At 36.8% G+C, this 12,471-nt stretch overlaps 1 protein-coding gene and 1 long non-coding RNA gene across 2 annotated transcripts in view; one reads left to right on the top strand and one right to left on the bottom strand.

Moving 5' to 3' along the window:
- The window catches only part of SGCZ (sarcoglycan zeta), a 633,314-nt gene that overhangs the window by 320,253 nt on the left and 300,590 nt on the right, over window positions 1-12,471 (top strand). The gene's annotated exons all lie outside the window — the stretch shown is intronic.
- The window catches only part of LOC107183375, a 24,090-nt gene continuing 23,997 nt past the window's right edge, over window positions 12,379-12,471 (bottom strand). The window contains exon 3 of the long non-coding RNA XR_001514163.1: window positions 12,379-12,469. This is a non-coding gene — a long non-coding RNA (uncharacterized LOC107183375). The remainder of the gene's footprint in view (window positions 12,470-12,471) is intronic.

The raw sequence follows: 12,471 nt of genomic DNA, 5'->3' as shown, positions 1-12,471 counted from the left end.
CCCCTGAGGGCTGCCGGGCTGCCAGAGGGATGTCTGATTGCCATCTTAGGCCCAATCCCCTGGGTAGGGGGCCTAAGCCAGAAGGTGGTCATCCCCTGAGGGGTCCCAGACGGTGAGAGAACACAGGGTGGGCTGAGGGATCCCCTCCCAAGTGCACAAATTTTTGTGCACCAGGCCTGTAGTATATATATATATAATTTTATATGTATACATATTATTTTATACATATATATACATATAATTTTACTTTCTCATAAGCTACAGAGATGCAGTCTATATAGCTCATAACTGGAGGCTTGAAATATAATTTAATTCTATGCAATGAAACTAAAATAAATCCCCCCTCCCTTTATCCATTCACAGACAAGTGGCTCCCCCAGAATGGAAAGGCAGATAAGTAGACAGCATGAATGTGTTACCCCTGCATATATTCTATAGGGAAGAATGTTGAGCAACAATAAAGTTCCAGTTACACATTAAGCTAATATGCATGGAACATAAAATTACAACTTTCTAAAAGCCTCAGTAACCGGCTGGTGTGGATCAGTGATTTCAACCTATGAATTAGGAGGTCATGTTTTGATTCCTGATCAGAGCACATGCCCGATTGCTGGCTCAATCCACGTTGTGGGGTATGCAGGAGGCAGCCAATCAATGATTCTCTCTCATCATTGATTGGCTGTTTATATCTCTCTCTCCCTCTCCCTTTCTCTCTGAAATCAATAAAAATATATTTAAAAAAATAAAAGCTTCAGTAAACAAGTGCATTTTATGGCATGACAAAGCCAACAGCTATGACAAGAGAACGCATGAAAAGAAAGTCATGGCAAAGATCAAATACCAAATTTCCTTGCTCCAAAATGGTTAAAATTCTGCCCATGAAAGCCTGTAAAAACTGTAAAATCAGAGTAACAAAAATAAAAGACAAATATTTAAAAGATGCATTTATTTTTGGAGAAGATAGGATGCCAGGTACATGCTGTTGCTGCTGCTTCTTTTTCTTCTTCTTCCTGTTCTTCTTCTTCTTCTTCTTCTTCTTCTTCTTCTTCTTCTTCTTCTTCTTCACCAATTATTTACTGACAAACTCTTGTGTAATATATATATATATATATATATGGAAATCCCATTAAATATGGAAAATAATTATAACACACACACACCAGTAACCTGGTAGAGATGGAAAAGGCAGTAAGAAAATAATGAAGATAAATTATTGAATAAAGTTGCTAATAAAGAATAAAGTGTAGCAAAAAACATTAGGGAGCAAGGATAAAACATGAGGAAACTGAGCTTCAGTAAAGTTAAATGGATTACTATGAAGCAGCAGTATGAATAATTAACTCTTTACTATTTGCATCTCATTTTGTACTGCCCTTCCTTTGAGACTTACAGGGGAGGGCAGTATAAAATTGTATTCTGATCAATATAATTTTTAGAAATTACTATTCTTTTAAAAATGTGAAAGTACATTTTATAATTCAGCATTAGTTCAAATTACACATTTTCAAATATGTACTCTTAAGTGTTATATAAATGAAAACAATATGGGAATAATTAGGAAAGAAAAAAGTAAATTAATTTTATGTCTACAATAGTTTAAATCAGAGAAATTGGTTTGTGATATATTACTGTACTGACTTATAACACTATACCCTATTAAAAATATCCATAATGTGCCTATACCCTGCCTGGCACTGCTCTAAACTCTGGGTATATAGTAATGATAAAAAGCAGATAAAATGCCTTTCCTCATGGAACTGAGACTTTACTATGTTGTATAACACACTCATAAACAAGTAACATGGAGATTCAATACCTATGATTTAGATCTTATGTGAATACTAGTGGCCCTGTACAGGAAATTCATGCACGTGGTAGGGGATGTTCCTCAGCCTGGCCTGCACCCTCTCCAATCTGGACCCCTCAAAGGATGTCCTACTGCCAGTTTTCAGGGATCGGGCCTAAACTGGCAGTTGGACATCCCTCTCACAATCCGGGACTGCTGGCTCCTAACTGCTCACCTGCCTGCCTGCCTGCCTGATTGTCCCTAACCACTCTGCCTGCTGGCCTCCTCGGCCCCAACTGCCCCCTGCCACCGGCCTGCATGCCCCCAAAAGTGCCACCCCCCGCCAGCCTGATCACCCACAATTGCCCTCCCCTCTTGGCCTCTAACCGCCTCTACCTTGGACCCACCACCATGGCTTTGTCCAGAAGAATATCCAGAAGGTCTCCTGGAAGGTCTCCCAGTCTAATTAGCATATTACCCTTTTATTAGTATAGATGGGGCTGGAGCTTTTTATGTTTCATAGTATTGACTCAAAGAAGAAATTATGCAACTGACATCCAAATAAGGCTTTATTTTTAATTGAGTAAAATTAAAAATAGAAAAATAATACTATTTTTGTAAGGATCTAACACATCTTGGAATACATTGATAAGCTCTGAAAATAATGCCTATTGTTATATTCAAGGTAACATGATTAGTGCCCAGTGAAAAATCATAGAAAGTCAGATTTTTACCTTCTTGCAAGCTAAAATGTGAGGCTGCCACAGTTCCATGCATTCTTGCATGAGATCAAGACTACTAAAGACAGGCTTTATTACACACATACAGCAGGTAGCATGACCTTCATGTGACCTTCATGTTCCCCAATTCACTCAAGTCCCAAAGGTATCCAACAGGCCGACCTTGAGGGATGCTACATATACCGTGGACTTGCATCACACTGGAGGAATCCATAGCTTAGGAAACTCAATCCTATATAATAAAAGGCTAATTTTCAAATCAACCAAATGGCAGAACAACCGGTTGCTATGACATTCAATGACCACCAGGGGCAGATGCTCAATGCAGGAGCTGCCCCCTGGTGGTCAGTGCGCTCCCACAGGAGGAGTGCCCCTCAGCCAGAAGCCAGGCTCATGGCTGGTGAGCACAGCAGCAGTGGCAGCAGCCTCTCCTGTCTCCGCGGCAGTGCTAAGGTTGTCTGACTTAGGCTCTAAGTTGGCAGTCGGACATCCCCCGAGGGCTTCCAGACTGAACCAGTGCAGGCTGGGCTGAGAGACACTCCCCCAACCCATGAGCGCACGATTTTTGTGCACCAGGCCTCTAGTTTTTATAAGGGATTGCAAGCCACCTTTGCCTCAGTTGGAAATGTTTCCTTATTATACAGGACAGCCCAAAAATATGCCCTGAGGGAGACACTGTCTCTTATCTCCCAAGGCTGGTTGCTGTACAAATTTTTTTGAATACTTAATACTCAATAGAGAGCATCAATGTCTCTACTCACAAAGTGAGCAGAAATGTGAGATATCCATAGGGAATTGTCTTCCAAAACCCTCTACTCTGTACTACCAGTTTTCCATGGCTTAAAAATGAAATATTACTAAAAATAATTATTTTTGTATGTGCATATGGGGGAGAATGGCATATTTAGATCACAGGTATGATGATGGGATTGGTCATAATGTGTCTAATTTATAGATGAGGAGAATGAGGTTCATGAGATATATCAATGACCCAATATTCCATAGTTAATAAATTTCAGTGTCAGTACTTACATACTGAACATTGGATTCTTTTGATTATAGAAAATACCCGAGATTAAATTCTGACACTGAAATTTCCCTGCTGAAAAACAATAGCTTTCAGAGTTTCATGTCAGTGTGACATCTACATCTATTTGGCGTTAACTGCATCATCAGCTTTCACCTGAGATGAACTTGCCATTATGTAGTTCGTTCTACTGAAAAATGTGCTGGCAAGGACTTCTGCTCACAGGTTAGAGAAACTGGTGCAGTTCTGAGTACAAGCAGCTGAAGGATGAACTGTTAAGGGCAACCTGCTGAAAGGGCCTCTAGCCCTAGTGAGCTCTAACTGTGCCTAGGTTAGGAATGTCTCCAACTTACTTATGAGCCAGACTCTACAGGTAGATCAAAGCAGATCATAATAGCATCGAATAGCCATTGTGGAAGGAATGTTTTTTTCCTCCAACCAAATAAAGTTTGTTTTCTACACTTCGGTAGATATTTAATTGTCTTTAGGGAGCAGGTTGGCTTTTTAAAAATATCAACATGATTTAGTAACTGGAAATATTTCAATATAATATTTAAGGTTCTCAAAAATAGACTTTTCAGAAAATTGCTTGGTTAGAGTGTTGTTTTTGTGTGTGTATGATTTCTTAAATCCCCATTTTCCAGCTGAGCAAGGTTCATGCAATTATATGTTTGGATTAATGAAGACCATGAAAGCACTGTGACAGAATAATTATCTTTAATTATACTAATTACATAAATGGATACAAATTGATGATTAGGGCATTGCTGTGTGAAAATAATAGCTTTACATTAACAATCAGATCTTCTTGCAACTTATCTTCACCATCCCTCTACCTCTTCTGACCTACATTTGACATCTAAAAGTTTAAGGAAACTTTCAAACTCATATGACCCCATATATACCCTGAGTTTCTTTGCTTTTTTGAATTAAGATGAATTGGGTTACCAGGTTTAGCAAATAAAATTACAGGGTCCTCAGTTAAATTTGCACTTCATATGAACTGTGAATATTTTTTTGATAAAAAATCAGTCCCAGGTATTGCAACATTAGAGATGATTACTGTAAGGTAGTCCATTCAGTAACTGTTAGTTGGATGTATTTTTTAGGATATATAGCCAGTATTCTATTCCTTAATTCCACAGCATACAGGAAGAGTTATAAGGATTTTATTGAAATTTGAATTAGCCCAGGAGTTAAATTTTTAATGTTCCACTTTAAACTAAAAACAAGTACCCAATTACACTGCATAAAAGTTAAATGAGGGTTACATGCCATTCTTTGATTATAAAATGTACGCATAAAATTTTTTGTTAAGTGATGTTTCTATTCCAGTGTATCTGTTATTAAGGTAGGCAAATTCTTTTATGTTATATATTTTCCCCAGTCTAGTTTTAAAAGGAGGACAAATATTTTTATAATTTTCATTAATTAACAATTTAAATTTCCTTGTATCCATCAAACAGCTGTTCTCCTATCATATTGATTGACAGTGCTCATGAATTATTTATTAGTGTTGTAATGAGTTCCTCCTTTATTTGCTACTGTGTATACATGAATATTCATGGATTACCTTATTTCTATTGTGCTCTGGTTATTTGGTGAAAGTAAAAAAGCCCTAAGTAAGATCATGACTTCTGGGCATAATAATCATTCAATTGCATAACAAAGTCTGAAATCTTGAAATATAAAGCTATGCAAAGCCCCTCAGTGTGAGAGCAGTTGTGCTTGTCCTAGAGAGAGAAGTTAAGGAGGATGCATTGTGTAAAGGGAATCTACTTAAGACTCTGTTGCTAACTTTAAAAGAGCACTCAAGAGCTAATGATTTTCTTAGGAAAAAAGTTTATAAGTACAAGTTCTTAAATAAGAAAGAGGTTTGGCCCTAACCAGTGTTGCTCAGTGTATAGAGCGTCGGCCTGGGGACTGAGAGGTCCCAGGTTCAGTTCTGGTCGAGGGCATGTACCTTGGTTGCAAGCACATCCCCAGTAGGAGGTGTGCAGGAGGCAGCTGATCCATGTTTCTCTCTCATGGATGTTTCTAACTCTCTATCCCTGTCCCTTCCTCTCTAAACAATCAATAAAATATATTTTAAAAAGGAGGTTTGTCCCAGAGTCAAATCTTAATGACTTCTTTGCTCTTTTGATTCCGGGACCTGGGCCACATTGTGGAGGTCTAACCTTTCCTCCGTTTAAAATAGCCCAGAGCAGTTGTATTGGGGAACCTTTGCAGACAACCACGGGAGTTTAAGTACTGAGGTGTCCTTCACCAAGGAGAGCTGACATGCTTCCAAAGCTGTCACAACTGGCTAACTCTGGTGCAGATTTCTCAGGGATTAATTGGCCATGGGTGCTAGTGAGCTGATATACTGTTATCTCAGCTGTAGATCTGTCAATTTAATACACAAGGCAATCAAGTCCAGTAATAGACTCTCCATGAATGTTAATAGCTTCCCTAAGCAAGAAATCATTAGAGGCTGTTTACTTGATGTCCTATGGAAGCACATAGTCTGGACTTAAAGTTAAAGATCATTAGATATTTTGTGGGATACATTTCCTTTCCCTAATCTTACTAAAATATCAAATATGTTGTGGTTGTTTTGAGACTAACTGCAAAGGAAAATGAAGCTTTAAGAACCTAAGCTTGAGAAAACAACTTCAAAGTGAAAAATAAAATAGAATTTTTTCTAAATTCTTTTTTAACTTTATTTTTAGAAAGGTTCAAACAATCAGAAAAAATACATAATTGAGTAAAAAATGAAAGTTTACTTTTCACGTGTCTCCAGTTGTCTTCCAGAGATAACCTGGTTTCTCTTTTACAGAAAAATTTCTATTAATTTATAAATAGAGTTTTATATACAGAGACATATAAAAAGATTTATGTATTTCCTTATATCGTGGGGTTATAGTATACTTTTCTTCAGCGGCATTTCAATAGTCAATATACTATAAAGTATCACATGTAACAGTTATGTAATAGTCCCTATAGAGGTGTATTTTAATTTGTCTAAATGTTAATTACATTTCACTTATAAAATTTTGTCTAGGAAAATGAAGAAATGAGAAACAAATTATTTAGTTTCAGGCTTAGTATTTGTCATATCATTTGATTCTGCATCTGTCACATATATTAATGTGTAAGGCAGAACTCAACACCTGCAGCATTGTACAGTATCCAAGGGCACTGAATTTTTTATATGGAATTCCACACATTTTCCCTAGAATTTTAAGGAATGATTAAACTTCTAATTGGACAACACTTGAGAATATTTTTCTCTGGCTTTGGTCCTTAGCAGTAATTGTCCTATGCTAGGAAATTATGAGAAGGGAGGGGAGAATGATGAAATTTTAAATTGATCAGACAAGATGCTGAGTTGGCTGGAAAAGGAATTTCAGCATTAACAACTGAGTTGAGTGATTTTTGCAAACCCAGTTGCTGGGAACCAGCCTTGAGGACTGCCAAAGATTTCCTGAGGTCAAGCACCATCCAGAAAGAACTTATTATACAAGTTCTATACTCACCTTGTATTCTTAACAAGTATTCTATGCACAAGCTTTTTGTAAGCCAGGTGAATGACTGTGGACAACTGGCATATCAGACTATGTGCTTAGGGAGTGAAATAAATGCCATTGTACTTTATCGGCCACATAGGTATCAATATAGCAACAACAAAAAAGCATGCAGAAAAAATTATTGGCTTTTTTAAATTTTAAGTCTCCAAATGGAAGATATAATTAACTAATGAAATTCTGTTATAATTGTGTTTAGACTCCTGTTAGCAACCAAGCATCCTAATAGTTTCTTATTATTCCTGATGTAAAAAAAAAATCATATGAGCATTCAATATGTTTAAAATCAAGTTAATTGGGAGTACCAGTGATATACCGAAGTGAAGGATTTAAACATGAAAACAACAAAAAGGTAGTGGAAGTGGGGAAATGCAGAGTGTTCATGTACATCTCTCTGAGAGATACTATGATAATTGACACATTTAAAGCATGTTCAACACATTGAAATTATATTTAATACATTCAAAACTTTTAGTATAGAGTTTAAATTGTAGCTGCTTACTAAACTGCAGTTTCTATCTTATAATCATCACTCAGTTAATCCTATATAATAAAAGCCTAATATGCTAAGTGTTCTACCGATCGGTTGACCACTTGACCAGTCACTATGATGCACACCGACCACGAGGGGGTAGGCGCTTTAACTGGTAGGTTAGCTTACTGCTGGGATCCGGTTGATTGGGACTGGGCAAGAGGGCCAGCTCATGCCCTAGAGCCCTCCCGCGGTCCCCCAGGGCCAATCTCCAGGTTGGCTGGCCAACCTCCTGCAGTCCCTCTCCTGCTGGCTGGCCCCCATTAGCCCTGATTGGGACTGGGCGAGATGGCTCTGATCGGCCCCCATTGCTGGCCAGGCCAAGGGACCCCATCCGTGCACGAATTCATGCACCGGGCCTCTAGTAGATCATAAAAAAATGGGCACATATCTTCATAAATGAATAATAAAATCACATCTGTAAATACTTGTTAGAAATTTTAAGGTTTATTAAGAAAATTACATTTATTTTATGGGAAAGGAAGGGAGAATGATGAAATTTTAAATTGGTCAGATAAAACACTGACTTGAATGAAAAAGGGATTTCAGCATTAACACTGAGTTGAGTGATATTTGCAGTCCCAATTGCTGGAAAGAGGCCTTGAGGACTGCCAAAGACATCATAGACAAATCTTTGTGATGTGGATGGTTAGTATTGTTATGGGAGCAAAGAAGTTCTCATTCTCTTTATTATACTACCCTGTACTGAAAACTGAGGTTGGTCTGGCAAGTCGTTTCTTCCAACTTTTTATGTAAAGGAAATGATTGTTTGGTTTTAAAATAAAGATTATTTGGCAAGAGTCCAGACTGCTAAGATTCTAGTCTATGAACCCGCAGGTGTTAGTGGAGAGGAGGAATGGATGTCTATATTGGTTCTAGCCATACATCTACCTCAGAGAACCAGGCAACCCTGGCAGTACCTATAAAGATGGTGGCACCTGGCTAGAAAGAGTGATTGTTCAAAAGAATGATGACATAAAGAATTGAATGGTGAGGTAAGCCCAGCATGAGAGAAAGACTTAACTGTGCTTGGCACATGTGAATGTTTCCAGAAGTAAATCCCATATTATATCAAACAAATACAGTAAACGTTCTGCAGTTGTATAAGGTAATAATGACATTTTGTCAGACTGTTATACTTTAGTGTGATATTTTTTGAGATTTCATGGAATAGTATTCACATCAGAACAATTTCAGATACATCTCCTGAATATTTGGCAAAGTGATATGTCTTTACCTATTTGAATGAATAGGCTATTTAATACAAAGGATATTTATTTCCATCACCATTTAATAATCATCTAGTATTTGTGGACAAAAAGGAAAGCTCTAAAAATAAGTTAGACACATGGCCATTTACCTTGTGGAGCTTATATTGTAGTGCAGGAGATAGAAGTGTAAGTATATAGTGATGATACAGAAAAATATTAGAGTAGAGACATAGGGGAGAGACTTGTGGGAAGAGAAAGGGGGAAGCTATGTATGGAGGGCATCTAGAAATAATTTCTAATGTTATCTTACATTCCTATCACAACTTAGTTTAGTCTGAATGTTTTCCACAGTATTTCTGGCCTGCACTAATAAAAACTTATAGAAATCTAAACAGAAGAAACTCCCTCCTGAATAGTTAGGTCAACATTTAACTCTTTTTACTAAAATATCTTAGAATGTATGTTATAACTTATTTTGAACTACACATTTATGCCTTTATCTTGAGCCCAGTCTGAATACACTAAAGTCGAATTATCCTGAATTTGCCCCGAATGTATTGTTCATTTCATTGTTTCTTTCTTATCTGTATCCTATACATTGCAGAGTAGCATCTGCAGAGGACATGGACTGCATTGCAATTTTATTTATAAAGCATTCATTGTAGTTATGAGCCGTCAGGGCACTTGCCAGAGCTTTTTTGGAGGTGAATTTTATGAATAGAGATCATGGACCAGATACAGAAATTTATGAGAATCTTATTCTTTGCCAAATTATTTCTTTGTATATATTGTCTTACAGGGCCAGATCCCTTACTCATGAATACAGGCTCAGCAAGAGTCATTACTCACAGCAAATAAGGGCTTGAAATTGTTAAGAGCTTACAATAAGAAGACCATCATAGGCAACTATAAAATGCTGTTCCTTTGCACTTTCTGCTTGTGGAGACAAGTAAGCCTTCTCTAGAATTTTAAGAAAAAAAGCAGCTGACACTTTAAAAGCCAATTAGTAGAGCTACATAATTGTTCATTTGGATTTATGTTTCTCTCAGTCAGTTTGTCTGCTAATGTTTTCAATAACAGCAATTAGAAGTACAGTTCAGTGTGAAAAATCAATGTTAGTAGAGATCAACAAAACCATAGCCACAAAGAGGAAGCAAACTAGCATTGTTTTTAATTAGTTCAAACAATAGTTTGAATTCTATCTTACTGAATCCATCAAAGAAAGATTAAATTTTTAAAAAGTGTGTTAATTGCTAGTACAAATGAGACAGAACAAAAAAAAGTCTCTGAAACAAATATATTCCCAACTGTATTTTGAATAAACAATGTGAATAAGGCATTGAAATATTAAAATTCATTGTGAAAATCAACATAACATTAAGGTTTATAAATGCAAATTTCTAAACACAACCTTTTTGTAGTCTGCAATTGTAGAAATGTAGCTCAAAGACTATTGTTCAATACCTGTTTTCTACAAATGTTTATTGGACACATAATATGTCAGACATTATTCTAGACTCCAAGAATGCATCTATATCTGAGGCAAAGAAAATTATACCCATGGAACTTAGATTTAATGGAGGGATAGCTGAATAAAATATAAGCAAAAGATATATAAATGTATAACAGAGCATGTTAGAATGTAGTATCTCTTATGGAAAAAGAAAAATATCGAGTAGGTTGAAGGGATCAGGAATTACAGTGCTGGGAAGGAGATGATGGCAATTCTAAGTGGCATGATCACTGTAGGCATCATGGGGATCTATGATTTCCAATATTAGAAGTACATGAGGATGATATTAAAGTAATATATTTTTCAAGGGGATATAAGAATAATCAAATTTAGCCACTGGCCTCAACCAACCCTTTATGTCTTTGTGGTTCCTGAGATATTATCAAGGACAAAATAAATGTCTATTGTATTAGCTAGAACTTTCATTGCAAAACTCAAAACAGAACTCTATTAACATGAGCTGATGAAAACAAAATGGTATATGCTAGGTCACTGTGAATGGAAACAATTAATAAGGTGGGCTTCATTTATGTCTCTTCTGAATGCTAAACCAGAGGCTTAAAGCTGCCCATTTATATGCAGGGGCCCTGTGGTTTTGTCTATGCCTTCAGGGGCCAGATCAACACAACACTGGGGAGAGATGGGCCTGTCTATCCCAAAGAATAGTTCCTGGCTTAGCTGTCCCATGGGGGGAGAGAAAGAAAGAGAGAGGACTCCAATAAAAAAATTAAAATAAATAATGTTAATGGGAAAATATAAAAAAGAATAATAGACTAGAGGAGATTCAGCTCAAATTGGCCTAAGCAAAAGTAAAAAAACAACAACAATATATATATATTTTAAACTTGTATTGTTCACCACCCAAAGTCAAGACTTTTTCCATGACCATTTATGCCCTTTTACCCTCTTCTATCTTCCCAACCCCTTTCCCTATGGTAATCACCAGACTGTTGTCTATGTCTATGACTTTATTTTTGCTTAATGCCTTCACCTTTTTTACCCAGCTCCCCAACCCCTCTTCCCTTTGACAACTCTCAGTCTGTTCTCTGTATCTATGAGTCCATTTCTATTTTGTTTGTTATATATTTTGTTTATTAGATTCCACATATAAGTGAAATCATATGGTATTTGGCTTTGTCTGATTGGCTTATTTCACTTAGCATAATATTATACAGGTCCATACGTGCTGTTACAAAAGCTAAGGTTTTCTTCTTTTTTATGGCAAAGTAGTATTCTATTGTGTACATATACTACACTTTTTTATCCACTCATCTACTGATGGGCACTTGGGCTGCTTCCAAATCTTGGCTGTAGTGTATAATGCTGCAGTGAACATAGGGGTGCATATATTCTTTCAAATGAGGGTTTCAGGTTTTTTAGGATATATTCCCAGAAGTGGGATCGCTGGGTCATAAGGCAGTTCCAGTTTTAATTTTTGAGGAGACTCCATACTGCTTTCCACAGTGGCTGAACCCATCTGTATTCCCACCAGCAGTGCACAAGGGTTCCCTTTTTTCCACATCCTCGCCAGCACATTTGTGGATTTATTGATGATAGCCATTCTGACAGGTGTGAGGTGATATCTCATTGTGGTTTTAATTTGCATTTATCTGGTTAATAGTGACACTGAGTATGTTTTCATATGTCTATTAGCCATATGTATGTCCTTGCTGGAGAAGTGTCTGTTGAGGTCCTTGCCCTATTTTTTTTAATTAGTTTGTTTTTGGTGTTGAGTTATTTTTTAAAAATATATGTAAAAAATTAGAAGGGGTGTTAACTTCACAAGAAATATGATCAAGTAGCATAAGAGATGTTTCCAATTCATTTAAAAATATAATAAGCTGTTTCCAGATCTTCGCTATGGTAAATTGTGCTGCTGTGAACATAGGGATGCATATATCCTTTCTGATTGGTGTTTCTGGTTTCTTGGGATATATTGCTGGAAGTGGGATCACTGGGTCAAATGGGAGTTCCATTTTTAACTTTTTTTTAAATATATTTTATTGATTTTTTTACAGAGAGGAAGGGAGAGGGATAGAGAATTAGAAATATTGATGATAGAGAAACATTGATCAGCTGGTTCCTGCACACCTCCT

Source organism: Myotis davidii, unplaced genomic scaffold (genome assembly GCF_000327345.1).
Source record: "Myotis davidii unplaced genomic scaffold, ASM32734v1 scaffold71, whole genome shotgun sequence".
Lineage (NCBI taxonomy): Eukaryota > Metazoa > Chordata > Mammalia > Chiroptera > Vespertilionidae > Myotis > Myotis davidii.
This window is presented reverse-complemented; position numbering and strand designations above follow the sequence as displayed.